This window comes from Aplysia californica, unplaced genomic scaffold (assembly GCF_000002075.1).
Source record: "Aplysia californica isolate F4 #8 unplaced genomic scaffold, AplCal3.0 scaffold00280, whole genome shotgun sequence".
NCBI lineage: Eukaryota > Metazoa > Mollusca > Gastropoda > Aplysiida > Aplysiidae > Aplysia > Aplysia californica.
In genome coordinates, this window is record NW_004797550.1 from 379741 (window position 1) to 386500 (window position 6760).

A 6760-nucleotide genomic window follows, 5' to 3' on the forward strand; every position below is an offset into this window, starting at 1 on the left:
TCCACTTTGCCTGGTCTCCTGCTAATTGTCATGACTTCGGTCTTGCTTATATTGATCTTCATGTCATATTTTTCTCTTAGACTGTCTGACAATATCTCCTCTTTTCCATATTATTTTCTCTATATCTTTGCTCTCCGTTTCTGTGTCTCTCTGTCAAGTTAAAACAAGAGAGAAGGTCAAGTTCTATCAAATAAATCATCCCCCTCCCACGTATATTCACAGATATATTGAAAAAAAACATCCTCTTTCTCGCAATCGGTCACATCGACCAGATGAGGTCCAACAAGAAGTCGACACTCTGATTTGCTTGGTAAGTTAAGTACGTTCGGAAGGGAGGGCCCAAGTTGTTTTTTTACCAAAGATTCTAACAACATTTCTTTTAACAAAATGCTTTTTGATAAGTTCTTCTATCGAAACGTGCTTGATCGTAGTCTGTGTGAAGGTCAGGCATCGAGGACACCCCCCTCCCAAATTTAAAACTAATACCCCCCCCCCTCACCCCTGACATTTAAAATCAATTTGACATATTTCGCTGTCTGTCTGTCTGTCTGTCTGTCTGTCTGTCTGTCTGTCTGTCTGTCTGTCTGTCTGTCTGTCTGTCTGACTCTATCTCTTTCTTTTTTTCTTTCTCTCTCTCTCTCTCTTTCTCTCTCTCTCTCCTATCTCTCTCTCTCTATCTATCTATCTATCTATCTATCTATCTATCTATCTATCTATCTATCTATCTATCTATCTATCTATCTATCTATCTATCTATCTATCTATCTATCTATTGCTCTTTCTCTTTCTCACTCAGTAACTTCTTCCTCTCACCTTAGGAAGAGAACAGAGGTTACAGGAATGTTCTGGGTGAAGAGAACAGAGGTTACAGGAATGTTCTGGGTGAAGAGAACAGAGGTTACAGGAATGTTCTGGGTGAAGAGAACAGAGGTTACAGGAATGTTCTGGGTGAAGAGAACAGAGGTTACAGGAATGTTCTGGTTGTTTATGTAGGCGTTGCCCGATACCTTGTTTGTGATCCCAACTCTCGTAATGTTATCAAAGTCATTTTCAGATAAAAGTACACAAGCTCACGTCAGATTTTTAAGCACAGAGAGAGAGGACCGAAGATTAGAAGTGTTACTAGAGAACAACAACAACAACAACAACAACAACAACAGCAACAACAACAACAGCAACAACAAAAAGAAGGATGAGAGATGAGGACAATTGATGTTTGATAAGGAAGAAGAACCGCTCAAACACGAACAATCTGACAAGATCTTTTGCCCATCTTTACATAGTTATTTTGACCTTTGCCTCTTAGACGACCTTGACCGATACTCTAACATCCGTTTGCGGTTTCAACATTACAACTGTAATCTTTGACATCTGGAATTTTACAGTACGCAACGAGATCATAAATAATCGTGATGTCTGGAATCATGATAAAAGATAAAAATAGAAGAGAAGAGGGGGAAATCTGTCAGAGATAAGACAATGCAGCACAGATCTTATCTTTCTTCTGCAGATTATTTACAACCGTGGCGAATAAAGGTCATTGAATGCACACAGCTGTAAAGAAACAAACAGAGAGACTGTGACGATAAACTGTTTTATCGGGGACAGTTATGCAATAAGACCGTTTATCTCACGTACACATATCCGTTCCGCTGAGTGTCTAACTGGGCGAGGCATACCATTAAATCTTTTAAGTCATAATAAATCAAAGTCAAATTTGGAGGGGAAAAATCAGTAACAACAAAACAAACACAAAACTAAAACACAAAATGGCTACACTTTTAGATTTAATTTCCTTTGGATATAATTTTCCTTGGATTTAGTTACCTTTTAAAACTAGTTTTCTTCAAGATCAGCTTTTTCAGATCTAGCTTCATTTGGTGAAATTTCCTTATAGTATGCAGAAATTTTTCCAACTGCAGCCCTTATCGCCAGTGCTACTGTTCTCGTCAAGTTTTTTTTTCTAATTTGATGTCGTTTAGGCATAGTGCTTTTCACTCTTCCAAGATCAGCTGGTGTTTTTATTTCAGGGAATCAGCATCAGTGGTGCAGCGATTAGGCATTTCGCTACCATACCCGTAAGACCTGATATCAATTCCCTTGTGGAGAGAATTATTTCTATCGAGTATCTCGGTGTTTCCACTGAAAATTTGTATCCCACTCAGCCCGGGCTGGCCCTGGCAAGCTGGGCGTTAGCCTGTCTCCTAAAGTATTAAAATTGTGTCGATATATCGAAGTAAAACACTTACATATTTCATAGTCGTATTCGAATTACAGCTGACAGCAAAACGTAGTAAAGATAACGATACATGATGAGAGAACTATCAATGTGGTGAGTTTATTTAAACCTAGTCATAAATAGATAAACAACATATTGATACCCCAGGTTATGATTATAATACCCCTGATTATGATTATGATACCCCTGATTATGATTATGATACCCCTGATTATGATTATGATACCCCTGATTATGATTATGATACCCCTGATTATGATTATGATACCCCAGAGTATGATTAAAAGACCCCTGATTATGATTATGATGCCCCTGATTATGATTATAAGACCCCTGATTATGATTATGATGCCCCTGATTATGATTATAAGACCCCTGATAATGATTATAAGACCCCTGAATATGATTATAAGACGCTGATTATGATATCCTTGATTATGATACCCAAGGTTATGATACCCCTGATTTTGATACCCCTGGAAGCAAGTAGCAGCTCTGAACGTTTTACGACCCCATCTACAGAGAAGAGTAATCGCTGCTGACTTATTGCATGCTTGACTACGTCTTGTGTCACATGGGTTCGAATCTCACCCTGGACGTTCCCCAAACATGGATTTCATTGTACTCGATGGCGTTCTGTTGCGACTGTGCGCCCGATTCGAGGGTCCCATCTCTCCCATAATGTATGCTGGCGTAATACCCAGTGCCCTTTTGGGGTCGGTTCGCAATTTTATTGTCTAACACAAACCTATCACACGACTCGTGGCCTTGAAAACAAATGCGTTTGTTTTTTAGGGTCACCGTAGGCACGTCGGCGAGTCGGCTTCATTCGGTTTGTGCCACGATAGTCGCTTTTCGCCCTCAATCTGGATAGTTCCATTAACCAAAACTGAGCCGAACCGATCCAATCGTGGCAATAGGTACTGGGTATAAGGTAGCAAAATGTTGAACCAAAACTCGAGACTGTAAAGTCAACATAAAGCAAGCAAAACACACGCAAAGGAGTGCCTTAATTATCTTTTTATTAATTCATGAATTCAACAATGTGTCTTTCAGTTGGATGAGTTTCTAAGAGAATCTGCGATGCATAATAAAATCTGCTGAAAGCGTTGAAAGCGTTTCGAGAATATCTCTCACAAAGTATTGGCATTCTGTTCTGTACCACTAGTTATTTCCCGAAAGCTATGCTCTGTAATGTTGATATCAGCTCTCTATCGTTGGTAATCCGCTAACTACTCACGGTGCTTCTCATTTTTTTTCAAGGATGTCTCTTTAACTTAAAGATGAATTTTGAATAAAACAAAGTCTTAGATAAGGAAACATGGTCTGCATGTGGTCGAAACTAAAATTTGTGTACATTTTAAAATAAAAATCAATAACAACCGAACGGAAGAATCTCTATTGAATCCTAACCGTGAAAAATATGAGGGGTATTCAGTTATCAGTCTGGCCTTTTCTAAGTATAAATATATGTAGTAAAAGAGTAATCTTAAAGAATCATTCTACATTTCATATATTTTACTATTTCAATGAAAATATATCTGCCCTTTAAAAGTAACTATTTTTTCTCCCACTCCCTCCTCCCCCCCCCCCCTTTTCCCATAGACCTACTCGTTATCTTCACCATTGCAATAATAAATCAGGATTGACCTTCGACCTTCACTTCTTTCTTTCAAAAGATCTTTGAAAAAAAAAAGAGGACGGGCGTCTTTTTCGGTGGTACAAAAATATCATTTTAAAGAGTAAGAAAAACAGGATTTGAACCACCTTCCCCTCTCACGGCAGGCTGGGCATGCTACACTGGCAGGCATCGCCTCCCAGCATGATTTTACACAGCTCCTCACAGATGTTGTGTTCGTTGATGGGTGGGGAGGCGGGGAGGCCTCTGAATCGTCCTGTTGTAGGAGGTTGAAGGGTGAGTTGGAGTCAGATAATAAGGATATCCTTATTATATATATATATATATATATATATATTTATATATGCACATATATCTATATATGAAACAATATAAAGAAATAAAGATATAAATATATCATATATAATTCTGGTACTGTTACTACTACTACTACTACTAATAATAATAATAATTGTAATGACCATAAAAACAATGACAATATGAGGAGAATAAGGAATGGCGATAAAAATGTAACACTTATAAATAAAAATAATAATAATAATAATAATAATAATTATAATAATAATAATAATAATAATAATAGTAATAATAATAATAATAATAATAGTAATAATAATAATAATAATAATAATAATAATAATAATAATAATAATAATAATAATAATAATAATAATAAACAATAGTAATATGAATATGATATGAATATGAATATGAATATGGATAAATAATACGAATAAGAATAACGAATACTTAATAATCATAATAATAATACCATGATGATAGTAATATCTACATGAATAGTAATACTGATGATAGTTTTTATAGCGCCAACTCCCGCACACTACAGCCAGCAATAGGAGCTTGACAATGTGGATCTTCCTCTTGACAAAACAAAAAACAAACAAAAAAAACTATGTATGTACGAACATGAACATATTATACGCTCTCTAGAGCTGACATTTGATCTATCACAGCACAATCTAAATAGTATTATTATTATCACGTTACAATTGGTGACGATCTGCACAGCTCATTACATGTCATTGTATTATAATAATAATGGGGGTAGCATAAAAAAACGAACACCGGCACAGTTTCAGCAAGTAAAAGTGCAAGCGACCAGTGAGACAGCCAAACAAAAACAATAGGACCACCCCCCAAACCCCCCACCCCCACGCCCCCCCCACCCCCCACGCCCCCCCACCCCCCAGGCCCCCACACGCCCCCCCACGCCCCCCCCCCCCCCAAAAAAAAAAGTAGGACTTACAATACGTGCCGTGACGCTCTCAAACTGGGCCTATTTGCCGGTTGCTCATACATTTACCGTTTCCCGGCACAAGGACAAAAAGCAGGCCGTTATGCAGGGTGACAGATTGAACTCTGCCTACAATTGAGAACTCCACGGTTCAGATCCAGAAACTGGTACACCAATATTTTTTCTAAAATAGGCTATTTTTAAAAACGTTTTTTTTCTGTGTTTTTTTTCTTTCTTTCCCGTGGCCTCTCGTCTTTGTCCTTTACATATCTTTTTGATATGAGGATTGAACTGTATAAAGTAAAGTTGTTCCCTCATCCGATCCGGACATTGGGGATTGCCTTGTTAGTGAGACAACTTCCTGAGCCTTCGGCATATTGAGGTAGGGTGTCCAGTTCCTTTCAACATCGCCTTTTTTCCCCAACTCGAAGTCAGGTACCCATTACCGCTGGATGGGCAGGAGGGGGAGAAAAAAATCCTTATTCGAACTGAGGCTCGAACCCGGACTTTCCGCTTCGGAGACGAGCGCACTAACCGCTCCGCCACCAAAACCCTGTTGTACGTCCGATCCCCAAATCGAACTTATGTGTGACGGAGAGCGATCTGCGGCAACGGGAATGAAAAGAAAAAGTAGATTAAAAATAAATAAATGTGGCTAACCTGTTTCTTGAACTGAAATGTCGGACTGTTCTCTAGGGCTCTCGGGTTCAGCCCTGTCTGTAAGTAAGGCTGAGCGGGATGCAGTTCCCGTTGTTGTATAGATTTTAAGGGGTTTTTTAAACACTCTACGCTTGTTTAAACGATGGAACCTTTTAAATTGAACGTCTATCTCCTGTAGGACCAAGCCATTTTGGCGAGTGGGGGTCCTTAAACACTCCTACAAACAACCAAAGTTCCCTATCCGGAAATCAACTTCGTGCCTCTTATGCCAAAAGAACCCCCCAACCCCCACCCCTCCCGGAAAAAACTACCCACAAACAAACTACGACTATTCGTCTATGGAAGATGTTTTTGTTGTTTGGGGTTGTTTTGTTTTGTTTAGGTTTTTGTTGGGGGGGGGGGGACCTTATTATGAGGTAAGTGTATAAAAAGACCGCTTTTGTTATTCATGCAAGAAACGTGTTTCACATCGTACATGAAAATACACCGTGTACAGTAAAACACATTAGAAACCCCCCCCCCCCCAAAAAAAAAAAACAACCCCAAAGCTTAACTTAATTATTAATACTGAGATTTCAATTCTGTATTTTTTTTGGGTAAAACTTAAAATTTCAGGGAATAACTAGCTTCGTCCCAGAATATTGATATGTTACATAACGAGAAAGCATTCTATCCCATCCAGTCAAAAAAGAAATGTAATTTGAATTGAAAATGTTTTAACACTGGGGTAAGGAAAGATATGTTCACTCACTTCGGGACAAACAGCCACACAATGACTTGATCACTCTAGTGATCTCCCCTGTGTTCTTTGGTGCGACTGCGCATGCCCTCTGACACACTATGGCATCATCGGCGCATGCGCAGAGAACAAGGGTCAGGGTCAGGAGCAGAAAACACAAGGAGCGCATCCTGATGGACGATGATCACAGGGGCGGGAAAACAGGCTGAAAAACAAAAAAAATAAATG

The 6760-nt window shown here is 38.8% G+C and overlaps 1 long non-coding RNA gene across 1 annotated transcript in view; it reads right to left on the reverse strand.

The window, feature by feature from the left end:
- Positions 1–3830: 3830 nt before the first annotated feature.
- LOC101847435 overlaps positions 3831–6760 on the reverse strand; it is an 11181-nt gene continuing 8251 nt past the window's right edge. The window contains exons 2-3 of the long non-coding RNA XR_220609.3: positions 6545–6737; positions 3831–4134 (exon numbers count right to left, since the gene is read on the reverse strand). This is a non-coding gene — a long non-coding RNA (uncharacterized LOC101847435). The remainder of the gene's footprint in view (positions 4135–6544; positions 6738–6760) is intronic.